The sequence below is a fragment of the Azolla caroliniana genome, unplaced genomic scaffold, assembly GCF_043228905.1.
Source record: "Azolla caroliniana isolate FFs.n. ecotype wild unplaced genomic scaffold, voAzoCaro1.0.p SCAF_73, whole genome shotgun sequence".
Lineage (NCBI taxonomy): Eukaryota > Viridiplantae > Streptophyta > Polypodiopsida > Salviniales > Salviniaceae > Azolla > Azolla caroliniana.
The window spans coordinates 61306-84811 of record NW_028230508.1 but is presented as its reverse complement, the minus strand read 5'-3'; the positions used below and the strand labels follow the sequence as shown (position 1 = coordinate 84811).

At 41.8% G+C, this 23506-nt stretch overlaps 4 non-coding genes across 4 annotated transcripts; 1 reads left to right on the top strand and 3 right to left on the bottom strand.

Moving 5' to 3' along the window:
• Positions 1 to 13569: 13569 nt before the first annotated feature.
• Positions 13570 to 13641, bottom strand: TRNAC-GCA (transfer RNA cysteine (anticodon GCA)). Its single transcript has one exon. It is a non-coding gene; the product is annotated as a tRNA-Cys (tRNA).
• Positions 13642 to 13934: 293 nt separating this feature from the next.
• Positions 13935 to 14005, bottom strand: TRNAG-GCC (transfer RNA glycine (anticodon GCC)). The gene has a single exon. It is a non-coding gene; the product is annotated as a tRNA-Gly (tRNA).
• An 809-nt stretch (positions 14006 to 14814) lies between these two features.
• TRNAS-UGA (transfer RNA serine (anticodon UGA)) lies at positions 14815 to 14903 on the top strand. The gene has a single exon. It is a non-coding gene; the product is annotated as a tRNA-Ser (tRNA).
• A 4832-nt stretch (positions 14904 to 19735) lies between these two features.
• On the bottom strand, positions 19736 to 19809 carry TRNAM-CAU (transfer RNA methionine (anticodon CAU)). The gene has a single exon. It is a non-coding gene; the product is annotated as a tRNA-Met (tRNA).
• Positions 19810 to 23506: the final 3697 nt, after the last annotated feature.

The following is a 23506-nucleotide window of genomic DNA, read 5'->3' as shown; positions in this document are numbered from 1 at the left end:
CGCAGGCTTCAGACAAAAGACGAGCAGTCTGAGTCAGATCGAGGATATGAACACCCTTCCGTTCTGTAAATATGTAGCGCGACATCCTAGGATTCCACTTCTGGGTCTGATGACCAAAATGAACCCCTGCCCCCATCATTGTTTCTGAATCAATATCCCGATTTCTCTGTTGCGTCTTCCCCTCAAGTATAAAAAAACTGTGAATTCATTCCATTCTATCCATATCTAACGAATCATTACAATCCACCGATCCGTTTGGTTGATTGGATAGACGAAGTAATCTATTAATTAATGTTTTTTTGTCAAACTTTTATTTGCTTTTTTTATTTGCTTTTATTGAATTGAGCCTTTCTTATATTTTTTTTATTAAAAACTAAATTAGGATGGAAGTTTGGTTATTCCCCTGATAATCAGATATCCTATTTCTTCCCCATTTTTTATTTTTACAATCACTTATAGTTAAAAGAAACTCCTTCTGTTTTTTCACCTTCAGATGAAGAAGAATCTCTTGACTGCCCGTTCCCATAGGAACGGTATTGCCAGGAATAACATTCTCCTTTAGCCCTTTTAACCAATCAATTCGACCCCGAAGAGCAGCTTTAGCCAGTACTCTAGTAGTTTCTTGAAGACTCGCCTCTGATGAAAAACTAGCAGTATTGAGAGATGCTTTTGTCATTCCTAGGACGATAGGGTGATAGAAAATTGACCTCTTCAATACACGATTCATTCGTTGCGCCTGTGATAATTCAATGAGCTCTCCGGGTGAAAAAACATTAGCTATTCCATCCTCCGATACTACAACTCGCGATGTTAATTGCCAAATGATAATTTCTAAATGTTTATCAGATATTTGTACCCCTTAAGATCCATAAACCTTTCGAATTTGATCGATCGAAACCAATTGACAAAGTTCCATGCTCGTTCCAGCACTTAAAAAACGACTCCGAAGGTTTCCGATCAATCTTGTGACACCTCTGTGCCATCTCCCAAAAAGGTCTTCGATTCTTGCTGGAATAGATGCAATGGAACGAGATTCCAGCAGCTGCTCAACCTTTGGAAGACCCTGAATAGTGTCCCCGGATCTCGATCTATCATATGGTAATGTTATTAATGTATCTCCCTCCCCGAGGATATCTCCAGAAGTTTTCTGAATAATAGCTCCCCGAGTTGCTGAAAAAGGCTTCGCTGTTCTGGCTAACAGATATTTATGATGAATGGCTACAATTTGACCGGACTGAAGACAGACGTCATTTTTACGGAAGCTTCTATTTTCACCGAGCAATAATCCAAGCTTAATTAACAAGGTTGGTCGACGCGGGTAATTCCGCAATGAATAGTCAGAGAAAGGTCTATCTGGATAAAAACCCGTGGTAGATTTAAAAACAAACCCATCTTCATCAATAAGAAAAAAACTTCCACGTTCCGGTGTATCTATGGAATCCTCGATCGATAAAGTTTCGTAAGTCGGAGTTTCGCCGCCCGATGCGGGATGAGAAAGCACCAAAAGGGAAGTGCTCCGTAAACTTCCTAGTAAACCCAATCCTTCAAAAATTCCCCAATCAAGAATGGGATCTAATCTACCGGTTTTGGACGACCCTTGAAAATTCGGATTTATATAGTTCTTTGGAAAAAATATATGATTGGAGGACGGATTTTTTATCAAGCTGGTACCGCCCCGGGTGCTATTATTTGTACTCGATTCGAGGTCGTTGAACTCTTCCACAACGGGACCTTCGTGTCTATCTATATCCGAATCAATAGACGAATCTTTACGAAAGAAATTGAACGCCGATAGGGTTAGGTAAGATGCACCCCGTTCTGATACTGAATGAACAGTACCTTGATGTTTGGCAACTGATCTATCATTGCTATTGAATGAGTCGAGATCAACTCGGGCTGGGAATGACTCGTGAGTGGGCATCAACGGTTGATAAGTCCGATCGGCCTTAACCCTTTTCCGTAGAGGAGGTGCCTTACAAAAAACCGTTAAGTTAATCTGAGGAAAAGTGCTCAGAAGTTTATTTATTCTTACACTGGTAAGAGATATAGAAGCCTTTCTTGTAGAGGAAAAATGATAGAAATGTTTCTGCCAATTAACTACCAAACAAGCTCTAACTGATTGTATAGTTCTATGGTTGGTTATTTCAATTCTTTCACCATCCCTATAGGAAATATAAATAAAGGTTTCAATTTCTAGGCTTTTTTGTGTGTTTGGCTTTTCTGCATGGGAGACTATTCCTACAAAAGAATTGTTGAATACGCTATATTCTATGACTGGTCCTATTAGGACAGAAGTTCCTCCTTTCCCATAGAGTGTAACTGATCGTGGATAAACCCAATTTTCATTTTTATATTGATTAAAAAGAATATTACCTGGTGGAATCAGAATATCACCCTGTTTGGACATACTGGTTAGTCCTTCTGGAGTATAAAAATATCCAGGGAGGATTCTTATTTCAGTACTATTTCGGCTCCTTTCAATTCGGATGGGTCCACTTGTTTTACTAAGAATACTAGAGGTTATTTGGGTACCTTCTTCAGTAATAGTATTGTTTGTTACTGAAATGGATGAAGAGGGTTCCTGGATGGTGTAAACTTCTTCGGGAACCAAGAAGAAGTTGCCCCCTTCGGTTACTTTGTACCAGGAACCATTCTTTCTTTCTTTCCCACCGTTTATGTTTCTGCTACTGGCTTCAACCCTTACAGTACCATATTTTATTATTCCCGAAAGGGAAGTTTTATATTTGTAATTTTCATAAATAGCAAGAATATCATTCTGATCCAAGAAATTACTTAGCTGAACCTTAATGTTTGTAAAACCCACCTCATCTTTTTTTATTTGTTGTTTTAGTAGTGAAGGCACTATTTGTTTCTCCTTCCCTCGTTTCACCACAATATTAGAAAGAATTGAGGTAGATACCGGAGGTATCAGCCAATTTGAAAAAAGATGTTGGTTGATTCCAAATTCTTGTATCTCTTCCTGAGAACCCTCGGAATTAGTACCACCGATACCCCCACTGACTCTTCCGAGAAAGCGAGATTCGTTTATACCTTTCTTGATAGGGAGGAGTTGTACGCCGATTCTATCCTGATCCTCGTGAAACGAGTAATTTTTATCAGAATCGTTGAAAACTCCCGAAAGAATCCGTACGTGACCCGTATCGCGTACAACATGAATAGAGCTGTCTATAGAATCACGTAGATGCCATACAAATCTACTCCGATGAGTCTCTCCTTCTATATTTGGATAGATGGCTTTTTGAATACGTTCTTTCAGAGGAAATTCCTTGGTTCGGACTTCCGCAATTATTTGTTGTGATTCGACGTACTGACCGTTCCTAATCGTAAGTAGACTTTGTGCGGGAATGGTGAAGCTTTGTAGATTACTACGACTCTTAATGAGGATGAGTAGTTCACTTCGACACATCCGAGCAGGATGCCCATGTCGCGTACGCGTGGGATACACCAACTTCTCATCGAACTGTATGATTCCGTTGAACGGAATTCGTACATATTCTGCAATATCGCCGGCAAAGACTCCACCGGTATGAAAAGTTCTTAACGTTAGTTGAGTTCCTGGTTCTCCAATCGATTGACCCGCAATGATGCCTACAGCTTCTCCTAGTTCTACTAAATCGTGATGGGCGAGACTCCGACCGTAACACAACTGACGAATCCGGAAAGTGCTTTTGCATGTCAAAGGAGATCTTATATGTATGGGTTGCGTTGATGTTATGAGGTTATTGGCAAGTCCATCACCAATATCTTGATTACGTGTAGCAATACACCTCACACCCGAATAGACGTTATCCGCCGGCACACGTCCAATCGATTTTTGATAAGATATCGTTCAAATAGATCCTCTTCTTTCCTCAGTGAGATTAAAAGCAATGCTTCTGATAGTTTCACAATCTTTCTCACGCACAACGATGTGTTGAACAACTTCAACGAGCCTACGTGTCAAATATCCAGCATCCGATGTTCGTACCGCGGTATCCACAACTCCTTTGCGAGCACCATAACAAGAAATAATATATTCTGTCAGGGATAAGCCTTCGCGCAAGTTCCTCCGGATAGGTAAATCGATCACTTGACCTCTTGGGTCTGACATGAGTCCTCTCATGCCAAGCAATTGGTGAACCTGAGATACGCTTCCACGGGCACCTGAAAAAGACATCATATGAACTGGATTCAAAGGATCGATCATCTTGAAACTTGGATTCATTTCTCGTTTCGAACATTCACTTGTGGCATACCAGGCTTCAACTGATTGACGCAGCTTTTCTACGGCATGCAGACTCCCATAACGATAATACTGCTCCGAGACGTAACCCTGTCTCTCCGCGTCTTAAACGAGCCATCCTTTGGAGGGTACTGTTGAAAGATCGTCAATGCCTGATGATACAGATGCTTTTGTGGCTTGTTGAAAGCCTAAAACTTTAACTTGATCTAGAATGTTTGTTGTAGATGCAATTCCGAAACAAATAACTAACTTGCTAATGAGTTGCCTCATGACGGCCTTATCCATCGTCTTGTTGTAGAAGGGTAATTCAGCTTGATCTGCCATGATAAAAACCTCGACTTTATTTTCTTCTTCTCCTACTCCTTACTGATTATCAACCAACAAACTGAGAATCGAATCATTCAGTGATTGAAAATAAGAAGGGTAAGGGCTTCCTTACCCTTCGTTACTACAAAAAAAAACGTTCTGTTCTATGTTATTCTATCTGGTGCAGACAAAGTATGATGGGGAAAAGAAACTACTTTTGATATACCCTGCATAGCTTCTCTTAATTGCTGATTGAATGAGATACGACCAGCTGTTGTTAGTATATACATACCAAGGATATACCCTTCTCTAGATTTTCTTATTTGATGATTATCGTAGGAATGCAAAGAGGTTCCTGAGGCTTCATATTGCGATTCAACAGGTAAATCACGCATTTTTGAACCGATCGTTTGCAAATCAATCCGCCATCGAAGCCACAAATAACTATATAAATCAATCTGTTTTAAATCTTTGGCCCTAAGTACATCATAATAATTGGTGAAGTAAGATATTTTGGGGAAAGAAAGGTTACTTCCCTTTCTGGAGATAGGATATCTATCTCCGTAAATACCTTGTTTATTTTCAATCGTCAGTATATAAAGACCGAGAAGCATGTCTTGACTTGGCACACATGCGGGATCTCCTGTAGCAGGAGATAATAGATTTGTGTGTGAGAACGTCAGAAAACGAGCTTCAGTTTGAGCCTCTAAAGATAACGGCACATGAACAGCCATTTGATCTCCGTCAAGATCTGCGTTAAACCCCCCACGAACCGATGGATGCAAACGAATGGCGCGTCCTTCTATCAGAATGGGCTGAAATGCCTGTATACCTAATCTGTGTGGTGTGGGTGCTCGATTCAACGGTACAGGATGACCTTGCATAACTTCTCGAAGAACTTTCCATATAAAAGGATCCCGCTTTCTAATCATACTCCTGGCAGCCCGTAGATTACGAGCAAGATGTCGTCCAATCAGATTACGAATAACGAAGGCTTGGAAAAGCTCGATCGCCAAATCTCGGGGTAATCCGCATTGATGTAACGAGAGAGACGGACCTACCACGATAACTAAACGACCTGAATAATCAACCCGCTTTCCCAGTAGATTCTCACGGAATCGTCCTTCTTTACCCTCAATAACCTCCGAAAAAGACTTGTAAGGCCTATTGTTGATATCCCTCATTGGTTGTCCACGTATACCATTATCTATAAGGGCATCCACGGCTTCTTGAACGAGCCTTTTTTGACAAACAATCAATCCTTCTGGTGTAAATTCACTGCCCGATAGAAAATCTATAAGAGTATTATTTCGATGAATTATCTTTCTGTGAAGCTCATTAAGATCCGAGGTAATCGACTCGCCTTCATATAGTTCAACTATTGGTCTTAACCCAGGCGGAAGTACTGGTAATAGATCCAGAACCATCCATTCTGGCTTCGAGTTCGTCTGAAGAAAATCTTTAGCTAGTTTCATCCGTCTGACCAAAAGGTCCTTTCTTCGTTGAACCGTTCGGTCTTCCCACTCACGTCCTACAGATCCTCGCCTCGCCGATGCTTGCCACTCCGAATACGCACGATCCATAACACTTCTCATATCTAAACTAGCTAACCTTTTTTTGATAGCATCCCCCCCAGTAGCTATTTCATTTCTTTGAAGGATCTCGAAATTCCGAGTGGAGAAATAAGTAGGAAGAACGTTCTTCCAGGATCGATCCTCATAATTGAACAAGCCTCGCAATCTTGATGAGGTCGGTCTCTCAGCCACAGGCCTAGCAAGAAAAAGATTGGGATAGGTAAAAAAAGGTCCCCCCCTCGGAATCGGACATGAGTGTTTCCCCTCATCCGGCTCGAATAGCTTTATCTAAACGCAAAAATTCGTTTGAGGGTATTTTAAATTTTTGTTTGACAGTGTGATGGGTTCTTGGGACGACATAGCGCTCCCACCCCATCAATTCATCTATGCATGCAGAAATAGCTATTCGTTACTCAAGCTTCAACAGGCCTTTCTTGAGTAGTCTTGAATCCCTTTGCACGTGCCATCTACACCCCCGAAGGGAGGTTGGTTCCCCTCACTCTCTTCGGTTCGATCATGGATTGGAGAGATTTTTCTTGTCCCTAATACGATTATTACTCTTCTTTGGATTTCCACTCCACCTCGATGGTTACCAATTCGTTTGAGAAACCTCTGCGATGATTGGATTTCTATAACCATATCTATTCTTTAAAGGAGCTTTAATAAAAAGAAACCTCAAAAAAAAAAAGAAAGGATTTGAATCGGTCTTTGATCACCCAATCGAGATTGTCAGATTAGACTCGTCTTTACGAAGCCTGATTGAAGGATTAATTGATTAATCCTGGAAGAGAACCCTCAGTATGTACATAGTACTTTTAATCCCGAGTTACAAAATTCTCCTCGATTGTGAGAAATATGTCGGAAGTGGAGGCATCCCATCGTCGTATGAGATGACAGGCTGGGTTTAGTCTGTGGTGATCGAAATATACGATCGAGTCACGCATCGCAATACACTGGGCTTTCTGATTCCTTGAGAGGCTTAGCAAGTAGATTTGCTATGTAACTGGGGACTCGCTTTGGGAACCATACGTGAGTTACCGGGCATGCTAATTTGATATATCCCATTCGGTATCTTCGAACCCGAGAGTCGGTGAATTCAACCCCGCAATGCTTACAAAAATTGGAAGACTCCTCCTCATTCTCGACAGATCGATAGTTTCCGCAGGCACAAACTCCACTTTTTATTGGCCCAAAAATTCTCTCACAGAATAAACCATCTCGCTCTGGCTTATGGGTCTTATGATGCAACGTATAAGGTTAATCAACTTGACCAACGGTCTCTCCGTTAGGTAACCTTCTTTCGGCCCAGCTACGAATCTGTTCGGGGGAAGCTAGCCCAATACGAAGTTTTTGATAATTAGTGTCATGAATCGTAAGATAAAAAGTTTCAATTGGTTTTTTTTTACTTCTATGGAGTATCAAATATCTTCACTTCCCCTACCTGAATCTTCTTCAAACACAAACTCGTGTTCCAAATTCAGGCCCATGCATCGTAATTCTCGGACTAGCAATCGGAAAGATTCTGGAACAGTATTCGGTTTATGGACTGGCTTTCCAGTCACGATGGCACTAGGTACCTTATAACGAGCCTGAATATGATCCGATTTGATCGTAAGCATCTCTTGTAACGTGTAAGAAACACCGAAACCCTCCAAAGCCCGAACTTCCATTTCTCCAACTCGTTGTCCCCCCCGCCTAGATCTACCCTTGAGAGGCTGTTGCGTGACAAGCGCATAAGGTCCACTCGATCGTGCATGAATTTTATCATCAACTTGATGGATCAATTTCATTGTATAAGCCTTTCCAATCGTAACTGGTTGCTCGAAAGGATCGCCCGTTCGTCCGTCAAACAATCGACTCTTTCCGGGATGTTCAGGTTCAAACAACCAAGGATTCTGTGTCTCTGTACTCGCCCCGCAAAGTTCCGAAAAGACCGGTTTTCTAGAAGCCTCCCGCTCATATCTCTCATCAAAAGGCACTATCCGATAATGAGTTTTGAGGAACTCTCCGGCTAGCCCAAGCAAACACTCAAAAATCTATCCTACATTCATTCATGAAGGTACTCCTAAGGGACTTAAGATCATGTCAACTGGTGTACCATCCTGTAAATGAGGCATATCCTGTCTTGATAAGGTCTTTGACACAATGCCTTTGTTTCCGTGCCTACCAGCTATCTTATCACCTACTTGTATCTTACGTTTTTATAAAATATATATATGAATAACCTCTGAATCATTCGTAGCGTCATCTTCGGGATAGACCCACCTAACGTCAATAATTCGACCTCTTCCACCAATAGGAACTTTCAAGCAACTTTCTCTTGCGTTAACCGGTTGGATACCAGAAATGGCTTGTAATAACCTTCCTTCTGGAGCGCGTGGCGAATCTGCTCCCCCCTGAGGTGTCAATTTACCTACCAAAATATCCCCCGTCTCTACCCAGGATCCTGATTTTACAACCCCATTATTATCTAGATGTCGAGGTGCATAACTATCCAACTGAGGTATTTCTTTAGTAACCCTTTCAGGACCTTGGTTTGTCGCACGAACCTCAATCTCGTGTCTCTCGATGTGGAAGGATGTAGAAATATCTTCGTATATCGAACGTTCGCTGATCAATACTGCATCCTCAAAGTTATACCCCTCCCACGGCATGTAAGCTACCAAGATGTTTCTACCCGAAGCTGACTCTCCTCCGGCGGTTGCTGCTCCATCCGCTAAAAGTTCTCCACTTCTCAAGAGTTCTCCTGGTATAACCGTGGAGTTTTGGTTTATACAGGTATTGTTATTAGAACGTTCATATGTTCTCAATCTGGTATTTGTGGTGTTCGAACTTTCCCTATTATAGCTGTCCCTATTGATCGTAGATAATGTGATTCTATTACCATCAATGTATTGAATGCATCCTTCTTGTTCGGATACAGCTACACTTCCCGAGTCTAGGGCTACTTAACCTTCTAACCCAGTCCCTACAATGCATCTTTCAGGTTTAAAGAGTGGAACCGCTTGACGTTGCATGGTAGAACCCATCAACGCACGGTTTGCGTCGTTATGCTCAATGAATGGAATCAGAGAAGCTCCGATAGAGAAATGCTGTAGGGGATCAATGCTTCGTAAATCTACTTGTTCCCATAGAACACTTAAAGATTCTTGGCGATAGCGAACTGGTATAACTTCTTTTTCTTTAGTTCTCCACTCTGATACTAATAGGTTTCCGGTGGCTACTCGGTAAAAATCATCCTCGGCGGGAGATAAATCAACTGGTTGTTCTTCCACAGACGATTCGAACATTTTAAGGTAAGGACTCTGTAAGGATCCAGATTTGCTAATCTTTGCGCGGATCGCTAATGACGAGATTAGCCCAGCGTTCATCCCTTCGGATGTCTCGATCGGGCATATACGCCCGTAATGACTGAAATGAATGTCTCGAGCTTGAAAACTAGCAGTTCGTCTCGTCAACCCGCCGGGACCTAGAGAACTTAATCTCCTTCTATGAACTAGTTCTGATAGTGGATTGGTTTGGTCTAGAAATTGCGATAAGGGATGTGAACCAAAAAACTCCTTAAATGTTGCTATTATTGGGATGGACGTTACTAAACCCCCGGGAGTTAATTTACGTTTACGTCTGACGGATCTACGAAGATTTTGTCGAATCGAATTCTCCAAGCGGTTTAGGGCTAGCTTTAATCGTTCTTGTAGCAGATCCGCTACAGATCGAACACGTCGATTCTTCAAATGATCTATGTCATCGAGACTACCTATTCCATAGCTTATCTCTATTAGACGATCCGCGGCTGCCAATACGTCTTGTGGTAATGAAAATTGTTCTGTTTCGGGTACATCAAGAGCTAATTTAACGTTCAAATTTCGTCGACCGATCCGTCCTAATTCACATACATGCTGAAAAAATCTCTTCTACAATTCCTTAAATATAGATTCTGAAAATACTATATCTACATCTGTGGCAGAATATAGGCGTTTGTAGAGTTCCACTGTAGCATCCTCTGACGATTCAATAGCACTTTTTTGTTTTTTCAACATACTCGAAAATATTTTTGGGTAACGAACGTTTTCTAAAATGTCTTTTTTGCTTAATCCCATAGCTATTAGTAAGATCAGAACAGATATCTTCCGTTTCTTGCTGATGCGAACCCAGATTCTATCTCTCTTATCCATCTCTGATTTGAATCTTCCTCCCCAGTCCGAAATTACAGTGCTAGTACACGCTGAGACTCCCCTCTGATCCAATTCGCGATTAAGGTAGATACCGGGACTCCTCAATATTTGATTGACTAGAACTCTAGCTATTCCATTAATAATGAATGTTCCTTGTGAATCCATCCAGGGGATAGATCCAAGACGTACAGCCTCCTTTTGCACTAATCCGTCTTTGTTTCGAGTTAATTAAGCTGGTACGTACAAGTCAGATGAATATGTGGCACATTGATACGCAACATCCCTCTCTTCCGCCGAAGGTTCCGCCATTTGGTACTGTTCACCAACAGATCAAGATTCAACTTCCTTATCTGTATCTTCAATCTTTGGAAAACCCTTAAGCTCTTCAAGTGATTTTTCGTGAACAAAACGGTTAAATCCTTCAATTTGAATTTGTGCAAGTTCTGGTAGTACAGGCGTATCTCTATCTCCTCCTAATACTTGTTACGTCGAGACTAAATCTCGGATAAAACTCCACCATTTCAATATATCTTTCTTTTTCTTTCGTTTGTTCTTATTCTTCCTTCAACCAGGATACCTTTTGTGTCAAAATAAGCGGAAATATTCGTTTTTATTTTGGAATAAAAAAAAACCAAGGGAAGGAGAAACAAACAGATTGGGGGATAGTATAGAAGATAGAGGGTAAACAAAATCCACCGACGGATTTTTGGCAGTACGAAACGGTATTTTAAGTTAAGAAATCTTTTTATTCTAAAAAAGAAAAAACAGATTTTTTGATCATTCGTAAGAATACAACGACTCGCGGCGAACAGACTAAAACTAAGCAAGTTTATTATATCAGTAGATTCAATTGCTAGGGAAGCAGAAAACTTTATCATAAAAATGATTATTATAATTCTAGTTACTTATACTAGGTGGGTAGTTGTACATGTAGTGACCATCGAAACGACTTCAGTGTAATGCAATAAGTCATAACATAAGAAGTAACCGACCCACGGAGATCTTCTGTTCATACTCATAGAACTACGCAGTAGTTGTCTTTACTACATGCAAAAAACCACCAAACCAACCAGTAGGGATAAAAAAAAAGATATATATATCTTTTTTTCTGCTCGTCGAGTTTCTGGATTGAACAAAACTTAAAAATCACCTTTTCGTTTTGACTTCCTTGACATGATTCCGAACCACTACCCAACACCAGCCCCATAAGTTCGGTTTGATCCTATCCTAACTTTTGCTTCGAAATCCAACTATACAGATCTACTCTGTCTTTTACAAAATTATTCGTCGAGTAAGAATCCAATCCAACAAGGTCGTTGACTTTGAACTATCTACTACATAAACTCTAAATACTTCCTGGGATTGTAGTTCAATTGGTTAGAGCACCGCCCTGTCAAGGCGGAAGTTGCGGGTTCGAGACCCGTCAATCCCGATCGTTGTTTTACCGAACTGGACTGATTCCACCGTATTTATTCAGTGATGACATCTCTAAAAAAGATCAACAAGATACACAAAAGTGTATCCGTCTCTTGGGTCGAGCTGGATTCGAACCAGCGTAGGCGTCGCCAGCGGATTTACAGTCCGTCCCCATTAACCACTCGAGCATCGACCCGCACTTAAAAAAAAAGTCACAAAACGTTTTCGTTTCGGAATTGGAGTTCTATGGTAATCATAGCGTCCCGACAAGTTGAATCTTATAACTCATCACTTTTTAGGCACGAGCCAAAGGAATGGGATTATTCTATAGAAATATCTCCGATAAGATTCGTGAGGTTCTTGCCGAATGAGTGCTACCCCCAGGGGAATTCGAATCCCCGCCGCCTCCGTGAAAGAGAGTTGTCCTAGGCCTCTAGACGATGGGGGCCAGATTACCTCCTAGGATTATAGAGTGTTCCCCACCAAAAGTCAATCAATCTAATATTTTTTCTTAAAAAGTTCTAAAAGTAACTAGAAAACCCAAGAAAATTTTTTATACCTCCAGTTCAGAAAATTGCTTTAATTTTTTTTAGAATATCCCCTCATCAAACAGCGATAGCTGATTGGTCGATGACTGACGAAAGCTTGGTTACCCCTGTACGGAAGATAGGAGGAACAGGTATTCTCAAAAAACTATTTCGTGATATACTATGTAATCGATATTGGGGGTTCAACCAAAAAAGTTTATCGCCCCCGAATGATTGGATTGGATACATTTGATTCGGTCGACCCGACTAAACCAGCAACGAAACAAATAGATGGTTCATAACAGAGTCCAAGAGTTTTAGCCCGACGGGACAACTCATATTACTCTTTAATCGATTTGAACTACTAATACGGAAGTTAACATTCTTGCGTTCGTAGCCACCGCACTTTTCATCCTAATCCCAACAGCTTTTTTACTGATTCTCTATATTCAAACGGCCGCTCAAAACAACTGATGTTGGTTGGCATAAGGCAGCGTTTGTAAATGAGCAAAGAAACTTAGAATAAGTATTCGTTGTGGGATAGGGAAGAACAGACCAGTTTTTTGAGGCACGGCGGGCGGTTATACGCAGCACAGTTCCGGTAGCGAAACGCCGTCGTTCTTTTCGAGTAGAGATTGGACCCCCCTCTCCGCAAAAAAGGTAGAGGGGGGTTGCTTGTCTTGTACCTCCTCCGCAACGATGAGCATTAATCAGATCAATCTACAAGAGGAAGAGTCAACCACTTTTTTTTACGATCCGCTTCTTCCCCAAACTACAAGTGATAAAGAGAACGTAGATGTCGCCGTCGAAGCAGCCCAAGCTATACTAACTGGATCCGTGATTGTGATTCCTATCTTTCCGACTATCCCAAAAATTACTTTTGATCGATTATCTACGAGTCTACGCATGGATATCCCACATACGCAACGCGTGAGGATTTGATTCCTACTTACTAGGATACCCTAATAGCGAAGGATAGTGACGGCGTATATACCTTTTTTTTAATGTGACCAAACATTCATTTGAGATTTTTGCTGATTCAGACATCTGATACAGCAACTGATGTTATACTAATATTGGGGTTGCTTACGCGTGATACACCCAGATACATTCAAAGTGATAGGCTATGATAGACCGTAGAGCATCTCGGTTTGTATCTGGTTTCGGCGCGGCAAACAATCCCTGATAATTGTCAAAGAAATAGAATAAAAAGGTTAATCTATCTATCTTTTTTGCTCTTCTTACTTCTCCTTATCTTTATAGCCCCTTCTCTACTCCTTTCTTAAAAAACTCTACTTGACTTGACGAATACCACTGAGACTTTTAGTAGGCGACACCCAGACTCGAACTGGGGAATCAAGGATTTGCAATCCTCTGTCTTACCACTTGACTATATCGCCCCCCTTACCGAACCACCGATAGTTGATCTTGATCTGGTCGAAGGCTAAGCTTATATCGATACGGAAGGCCTTATAACTAGTAGTCTACTAACTAATAAGTATACTACTCGGTGGGAGCTTTAGCAAGTGGCTGATTCCCGCACTCTTCCGAGTCACCCCAAAAATAGCGATTACTTAATGGTTTTTTTTTTTTTTTGCTGAGCAAGCAAAAAAATCATTTAGTGATTCTTGCAATTAAACTTTTGATGCACTCTTTCCTCCACGTACGGAGCATGCTCCTGAGTGATTTTATGGGCGGATAGCGGGAATCGAACCCGCGTCATCTCCTTGGCAAGGAGATATTTTACCATTCAACTATATCCGCAGATTTTCCTATCACTTTTATTGTACACTCCATCGCAGGCTTAGTATATAGTAACCTCTGCAAGTCATTCGGCTTCTTGATTAGCTGCTTGACTCGATCGGGTTGCGGGCGAGGGGACCCACCCGCCCTCTCCCCCGAGATAGATTGAGGCGAAAAAGCTACTCCGTAACTCCTTTTTAGAGTAGATTATATCTTAACGATATTTATTGCGTCTCTACCCGCGATAGTAAGTTCCGGAGTACTGGGATTATTAATCATTGGGAAATAAAGGAATTGGGTATACCTACTAAGAAAACTAATCCGATCCATAACGAAGCCCCCGAAAATACAAAATTTTTATTGCTGGACCAACCATCAGGAGACGCGAGCGCAACAGGTACACCAACAACTAGTAAGAATGATATGGTGATTAGTGCAAATAAAGCCAATTGAAAAGCTATAGTCGTAATTCTAATTCCCTGGGTATCAAAAATGGGTTGTTTGTACCATCCAATCCTCATTCGGCAAGATTCTCGTTGTACCAACAGAAGGTAAGATATTAAGCGGGAGCTAAAAACCTTCTGGTACTCTATATTTTGATGTTACTCAATCTATCGATGACTCATTGAATGGAGGTGGAAAAATTCCGCAATTAGCAACAGTGATCCACAGAATTCTACCATCAATCTTACAAGAAAATCCGTTTCATATCTTCCATACTATAGGTAAGTTTCGATACAATACATATATATTGACGTTGAGATAATCTATCTACCAAGAAGGTAGATCATTGATACTTCTGATTGTTAGACAAGGATTCTATGTATCTAGGAGAGATGGCCGAGTGGTTTATGGCTCCAGTCTTGAAAACTGGCATGGTGCCGAAACACCATCGAGGGTTCGAATCCCTCTCTCTCCTACAGTTCAATATCGAAGATTAAGCCATAATAATAATATTGAGAGACGTCAGCATTATATGGTATGTGGGTGGTCTCTAAAAAAAAAAAAATGACTTTTAGAAAAAAAAGTAGTTGACGAGGGGATTTGTTGCCTATGATGCGTCGAAAAACCAATCCAAGTACAAATAAATCGGGTTGACGCTAGTCTCCCGCTTCGACGGAAATTTAGATTTCCAGTTATAGAGTTATAGCAACCAACCGCCTCCGCTCTGACAGTCTACCTAAAAGTAGCTCCTAAGAAATCGTCGTTTCTGACACATATACATTCATTACTGCATAAAAACTTAAAGTATTTATCATTTTGAGGTTGCCCATATCGTTGAGCTAGCTAGACTCCGAAGTTGTTGGTGTCTACCCATCCGAATAGATGGATAGACAATATAAATCTACTTGGATTTAATGGAATAGGTAACGAATCCGCCGACAGAAATGTACATTCATCAAGCGCATATGGACTTACTACCAGTAGCAGTAGAGGGAGAATCCTTTCCTTTTTCCGAGAATTTGAACTTTCTTATTTTCCCGCGTTTTGTTCTTTAATTAAGGGGAGTCATTGAAAGGACGGGTTCGGTATCACGATCAATTCCTTTCTCAAACCCGGCTGCAGCTGCACGAGCCCTTCCCGCGTGCCATAGGTGACCCACGAAGAAGAAGAATCCTAGAACGAAGTGAGATGTTGCTAACCAACTTCGGGGAGATACGTAGTTGACGGCGTTGATCTCAGTAGCTACTCCACCCACGGAATTTAAAGAGCCCAGAGGTGCATGAGTCATGTACTCCGCAGATCGCCGCTCTTGCCAAGGTTGTATATCCCTCTTTAACTTACTAAGATCCAAACCGTTAGGCCCTCTTAGAGGTTCTAGCCAGGGAGCCCGAAGGTCCCAGAAACGCATAGTTTCCCCCCCAAAAATGATTTCTCCCGTTGGAGAACGCATAAGGTATTTACCCAAACCGGTCGGTCCCTGAGCCGAGCCTATGTTGGCACCGAGGCGTTGATCCCTGACAAGAAAGGTAAAAGCTTGAGCCTGAGAGGCTTCTGGTCCAGTTCTGTGTTATTGAACCAGACAAAGCAGCAAGCTGTGAAACCAAAAATAGCAAGAGCTGCTAGACTATAAGATAAGTAAGCCTCTCCAGACCAAACAAAAGCACGACGAGCCCAGGCAAAAGGTTTTGTTAGTATGTGCCAAATTCCCCCGAAAATACAGATAGATCCCAACCAGACATGTCCCCCAATAATATCTTCGAGGTTATCTACGCTTACAATCCAGCCTTCCCCACCAAAAGGAGATTTTAGTAGATAACCAAAGATTACACTTGGACTTAGGGTAGGATTGGTAATCTTTCTCACGTCCCCGCCCCCGGGTGCCCATGTATCATACAAACCTCCGAAATAGAGTGCTTTGAACACTAATAAGAAGGCACCGAGACCCAGTAGTATTAGATGGATACCCAGAATTGTGGTCATCTTGTTTTTGTCTTTCCAAACATAGCCAAAGAATGGAAAGGATTCTTCTAGAGTTTCGGGCCCGATGAGAGCGTGGTAGATACCCCCAAAACCTAAAACTGCGGAAGAAATCAAATGAAGTACTCCGGAAACAAAGTATGGGAATGTGTCTATGACTTCTCCACCGGGACCTACCCCCCAGCCGAGGCTGGCTAGGTGAGGAAGTAATATTAAACCTTGTTCATACATAGGCTTTTCTGAAACGAAGTGAGCCACTTCAAATAAATTCATTGCTCCGGCCCAAAATACGATCAATCCGGCGTGAGCCACGTGAGCACCAAGCAATTTACCAGACAAATTGATAAGTCGAGCGTTGCCGGCCCACCAAGCAAAACCAGTGGTCCCTTGATCGCGACCACCCAAAGAGAGGGTTCCATTATAGAGCGTTTCCACGGGGTAAGACCTCCTCGGGAAATACAAGGTTTTCATGAGGCTGATCTTGAGCCGCCATCCAAGCACGAATACCTTCGTTCAATAGAATGTTTTTTGTGTAAAAAGTCTCAAACTCGGGATCTTCTGCTGCACGAATTTCTTGCGATACAAAATCGTACGCACGTAAATTCAAAGCGAGACCGACTACTCCGATAGCACTCATCCATAAACCAGTCACTGGCACGAATAACGTAAAAAAGTGTAACCAACGTTTGTTGGAAAAAGCGACACCAAAAATCTGGGACCAGAAACGATTAGCAGTTACCATTGAATAAGTTTCTTCAGACTGAGTTGGGTTAAATGCGCGGAATGTGTTCGCACCATCGCCATCCTCAAATAGAGTGTTTTCCACAGTAGCACCGTGGATTGCACATAGGAGGGCAGCGCCTAGAACTCCTGCAACTCCCATCATATGAAACGGGTTTAATGTCCAGTTGTGAAAACCTTGAAAGAAGAGAATAAATCGAAAAATAGCGGCTACGCCGAAACTGGGTGCGAAAAACCAACCAGATTGTCCCAGGGGGTAAATCAAAAATACAGATACAAAAACAGCGATAGGCCCAGAGAATGCTATTGCATTGTAGGGTCGTAACTGTACAGACCTGGCAAGTTCGAATTGGCGTAGCATGAAACCTATCAAAGCAAAGGAACCGTGAAGAGCAATAAAAGTCCACAAACCTCCCAATTGGCACCAACGAGTGAAATCGCCTTGCGCTTCGGGGCCCCATAATAGAAGCAGGGAGTGAGCCAAACTATTAGCTGGAGTAGAGACGGCAGCTGTCAGGAAGTTGCAACCTTCCAGGTAAGAACTAGCTAATCCATGAGTATACCATGAGGTGACAAAGGTTGTACCGGTAAACCAACCACCCAAAGAGAAATATGCAGTGGGAAAAAGTAAAAGGCCAGACCAACCTACAAAAACAAACCGATCTCTTCTTAGCCAGTCATCCATACTATCAAACAAATCTTTCGGTTCCTTGGAAGATTTCCCAATGGCGATAGTCATTATTATTCCCCCCACTCAACTCCTCGAATAACTTATGGGTTCCCTTTTATTCTTGATGACGTAGTTATAATCACACCGCCTTGCGGAGCGTAGCATCGTCATCCCTTCTGAAAGAATCGTTCAACGAAACAGTCTGTTTTTTTGTAGCAGCTAGCGCGAGAGTGATATCGATCGATTTCACTCGACTGGGAAGACCCTCTCCTTAAAAACTCCCATTCCTTTCAATCTCGTTCTCTCTAAAATATCTACTTTTTATCTTCTATCCTCTCTTGCTTTTTTGTTCATTGCTACATCTATTCCTCCCCTTCTTGCTTGCCACAACCCTACGTTTCTTATAACTTCCTATGTTTCGACATATCCATATCGACCTAAGATAAGACAGTCTGTTACCCGATCGTTCAGAAGGTGGGTAAACCTCTCTCTTCTTCCATAATTTTGTCACCTTTGCGTCGCATCAATAGACCCTCGGCTCGGGATTTTTTTAAAAAAAAAAAATATAGATATATATCTCTTTCTTTCATTTTCCGTCGTCGAACAAACGGTGTCTACTGAATACTCCCCCGCAGTCCTAATATCTTTCAACAACTATTCTAGATATAGCATCTTTTCCCTCTGTCGGTGAAGAAAAAAAAGAGGTATTGCATGATGCAAGCGAGAAGAGAAACAAAAAGTATATTCTTCGAGAGATTGGGATATACTAATATTCATGGATCCGCCTGATCTCCCTGCGACACTAACCCATACTCTCTAAATACCCCAATACTTATTTTACCAATCTCTCATAAGAATTGAAAGCTTTCTGGTTTTGATTTGTCTGGTAGTAGGATAACTTCAACCCAGATTTGATCAGTAAAAAGCATGTAAAACCTCGATGTTGAATCAAAGGTCTATTTTCTTAATTCCAGCAAGTTCGGGTAGTTTCAATAGAATCCTTTTTTTTGTGAGGAATTTAAAAAACAGATCAGGAAGTTTAGTCCTAATCAAGTAGGTCGAATAACTACTCAGTAACTCAACAACTAAGAGTCACTCGGACAATAAAATGAAAAAATATATAGATATATATATCTATATATTTTTCTTTCTAATCAATAGAAGCATACTGATATTGATTGTTCGTATTGAATCCCCAGACTAGATATAACTTGAAACTTCCGGAAATTAAAAATTATATCCATCTGATTCTTGGGTATCACTGATAACTATAACTTCGCTTTTTCGATCAGAAAACAGGGTGATAAAAAAAAAAATAGTCAAATGAAAGAAGAGCTAGTCTCGTAGTGAGCTTCACCACTGGCTGGATGAGCCAGCCATACCACATTTTCACCTATCAATCTGTCGCTAATTCTATCGGTATTTAGATTTCCTTTAGTAGAGTCGTAAGTGAACAGAAAAGGATTTGTTCACAGAAAAGGTTTTGTTCAAAGAATCTGGTAGATTGTTTCAAGTTTTATGAAAAAATACTGGTATCTCGCGAAAGAACTCATTTTGTGCCAGCATCTTGAGGTTTTTGCGTAAGCAGGCTTTTTTTTATTTCCCTCGTAACTCATACTGGCTCTGGTTTAGCGACTTCCCTCGAAACGATATAAATGATGTTTTCTTTATGGTATCTTTGTTTGACCAGCCCCTTATCGGATTTGAACCGATGACTTACGCCTTACCATGGCGGTACTCTACCACTGAGTTAAAGGGGCCTAGATTTTTTTATCTACCCTCTTTTATTTAATTTAAATAGTCATATTTTTTTAGTATTAATATCTATTCTATTTCCAGATGAGCGGAACTTTTAGGGTAAGCTCGACGGGGGGCATGACCTGCTGCACCAGCAATAGAGAAAGAATCGGTGGTTTCCTTTGCGGAGACAGGATTTGAACCTGTGACCTCAAGGTTATGAGCCTTGCGAGCTACCAAGCTGCTCTACCCCGCGTAATCGATACCTTCGATGTAATTATTATACATCCTTTAATAATTGCATTGAACATGAAAAAAGAAAGAACTATGTAATCTATATATATCTTTTTTTATACTTTATTAGTAGAGTTTCTCTTTATTTACCAACTTGATTTTTTTACCCCAGGCAACAAACAAGTATGTGCCATTTCACGAGGTACATGTCTGGATAAACCAAAGTCTCGATAATTGGATCTGGGTCGTCCGGTTAGGGAACATCGGTTACGGAGACGAGTAGGCGCACTATTACGCGGCAAAGATTGCAGCTGCTTAGAAATTTCTATCTTTTGCTGGATTGATGAACTGATCCTGATTTGCCGTTTCAAAGATTGACGAATAGCTTCATATTCTTTTACTAATTCTTTTTTCCTTTTCTCCTTCTCAATAAGACTCTTTCTTGCCGTAATTCACAAGTCAGTTGAATGGGATTTTTATGCTATTCTAAACATAGAACACGGATAAGATCTGTTATGGAAGTATTTATTTGCCCTCGACTTGTGGGTAGAAAAAGGAAAAAAAAAGTATATATACATTTTTTTCCTTTTTCTTTTTATGAATCAACTTGTAATCTGGTTGATTTTGCGATTAGCCCCAACGGGGTAATAGTGGCACGGACAAACTAAAAATAGAAAAAAAGACTCTGTTGATTAGGAGGTAAATTCAGAAACGGATGGATTATCCGAACTTACCCGAGGTAGATGCTATGAGGAAAGCTGCATAGGTAAATATGTAACCTACTGAGAAATGGGCTAGCCCTACTAACCTTGCTTGAACGATCGAAAGAGCAACGGGTTTATCCTTCCAGCGTATCACGTTTGCCAAGGGCGTACGTTCATGGGCCCAAGCCAGGGTTTCAATAAGCTCTTGCCAGTATCCACGCCATGAAATCAAGAACATAAATCCAGTAGCCCACACAAGATGTCCAAATAGAAACATCCATGCCCATACGGATAGACTGTTCATACCGAACGGGTTATAGCCGTTAATTAGTTGCGAGGAGTTAAGCCATAGGTAATCCCTCAACCATCCCATCAAATAAGTAGAAGATTCATTAAATTGAGCAACATTACCTTGCCACAAGGTTATATGCTTCCAGTGCCAATAGAATGTAACCCATCCAATTGTGTTCAGCATCCAGAAAACGGCTAAGTAAAAAGCGTCCCAAGCCGAAATGTCGCAGGTGCCACCCCTGCCTGGACCGTCACAAGGAAAGCTGTAACCAAACTCTTTTTTATCTGGCATCAACTTAGAACCACGGGCATCTAACGCACCCTTCACTAAAATCAATGTGGTTGTGTGCAGACCCAAAGCAATTGCGTGGTGAACCAAAAAATCTCCAGGTCCAATCGCTAGGAATAATGAATTACTATTGTTATTGATAGCGTCCAACCAGCCAGGTAACCATAAACTCCGACCGGCATTGATTGCTGGACTATCTACCGAGGATAGAAGTACATCAAACCCATACGAAGCTTTACCGTGAGCAGCTTGGATCCATTGAGCAAATACAGGCTCAATAAGAATCTGCTTTTCCGGAGTCCCGAAAGCTAACATTACATCGTTATGGACATAAAGACCTAAGGTGTGGAATCCGAGGAATAAGCTAGCCCAACTCAGATGAGCTATTATTGCTTCCTTATGTTCCAACATTCTTGCTAAGACGTTATCCTTGTTCTGTTCCGGATCATAATCCCGGATAAAAAATATAGCACCATGCGCAAAAGCTCCTGTCATTATAAACCCAGCAATATATTGGTGATGGGTATATGATGCGGCTTGAGTCGTGTAATCTTGTGCTATAAATGCATAAGCTGGTAAGGAATACATGTGTTGCGCAACTAGGGAGGTGACGACCCCTAGCGCTGCTAAGGCTAATCCTAATTGGAAATGAAGAGAATTATTGACTGTATCGTAAAGTCCCTTATGCCCACGACCCAACCTGCCTCCTGGAGGAGTATGGGCTTCCAAAATCTCTTTCATGCTATGTCCAATACCAAAATTAGTTCTGTACATGTGACCAGCAATGATAAATATAACTGCGATTGCCAGATGGTGATGAGCCATGTCAGTCAACCACAAACTTTGGGTTTGTGGGTGAAACCCTCCTAGGAAAGTTGAAATAGCCGTTCCTGCTCCTTGGGCACTATCGAACAAGTGATTACTGGAGTCGGGATCCTGCGCATAGACACTCCACTGGCCTAAGAAGAACGGCCCCAAGCCTTGAGGATGCGGACTCGCAGTCAAGAAGTTGTCCCACCTAACGTGTCCACCCCTAGATTCTGGAATAGCTACATGGATCAAATGACCTGCCCAAGCTAGAGAACTGACTCCGAAAAGTCCGGAAAGGTGGTGGTTCAGGCGAGATTCCGCATTTTTAAACCAAGAAATACCTGGTTTCCATTTCGGCTGCAAATGTAGCCAACCGGCTAGTAAGAACGCCGCAGAAATAGCTAGCAGGAAAATAGCTCCGTTATAAAGATCTTGGTTATTGCGTAGACCAATCGTGTACCACCATTGATATACACCGGAATAAGCAATATTCACTGGACCCGAAGCGCCTCCCCGGGTGTAAGCTTCGACAGCTGGCTGTCCAAAGTGAGGATCCCAAATGGCATGAGCAATCGGTCTCACGTGTAGTGGGTCCCGTACCCATGCCTCGAAGTTACCCTGCCAAGCTACATGAAATAGATTCCCGGAGGTCCATAAAAAGATGATAGCTAGTTGACCGAAATGGGAAGCAAAAACTTTTTGGTAGAGGCGTTCTTCGGTAATATCGTCGTGACTCTCAAAGTCATGGGCAGTGGCTATACCGAACCAAATACGACGGGTAGTCGGGTCTTGGGACAGACCCTGGCTGAATTTTGGAAATCTCGATGCCGTAGTGTTTCTCGAATCCTCCTAGCCATTATCCCACTGCAATGATTCTCGCTAGGAAGAACGCCCATGTTGTGGCGATTCCACCCAGAAGGTAATGAGCTACTCCCACAGCACGTCCCTGTATGATACTCAGAGCTCTGGGCTGAGTAACGGGAGCAACTTTCAATTTATTATGAGCCCAAACAATAGATTCAATCAGTTCTTGCCAGTATCCACGACCGCTGAATAGGAACATTAAACTGAAAGCCCAAATGAAATGAGCTCCCAAAAATAAGAGACCATATGCCGATAATGAGGAACCGTAAGATTGAATAACTTGGGAAGCCTGTGCCCATAAGAAGTCCCGCAGCCATCCATTGATGGTTGTTGAACTCTGCGCAAAATTTCCTCCGGTAATGTGGCTCACTGCCCCTTGCTCGCTCACACTACCCCATACATCAGATTGCATCTTCCAACTAAAGTGAAATATAACTACTGATATACAGTTGTACATCCAAAACAACCCTAAAAAGACGTGATCCCAAGCGGATACCTGGCAGGTACCCCCCCTACCGGGTCCGTCGCAAGGGAAACGGAAACCGAGATTGGCTTTATCGGGTATTAGACGCGAGCTGCGTGCAAATAGAACACCTTTTAGTAATATTAATACAGTAACATGAATTGTAAATGCATGAATGTGGTGTACCAAGAAATCTGCAGTACCTAACGGGATTGGTGCTAAAGCAACTTTTCCAGCTACTGCTACTAGGTCGCTGCCTCCCCCCCAAGCTAGGCTAGTGCTCGCCACTGAATTGGGC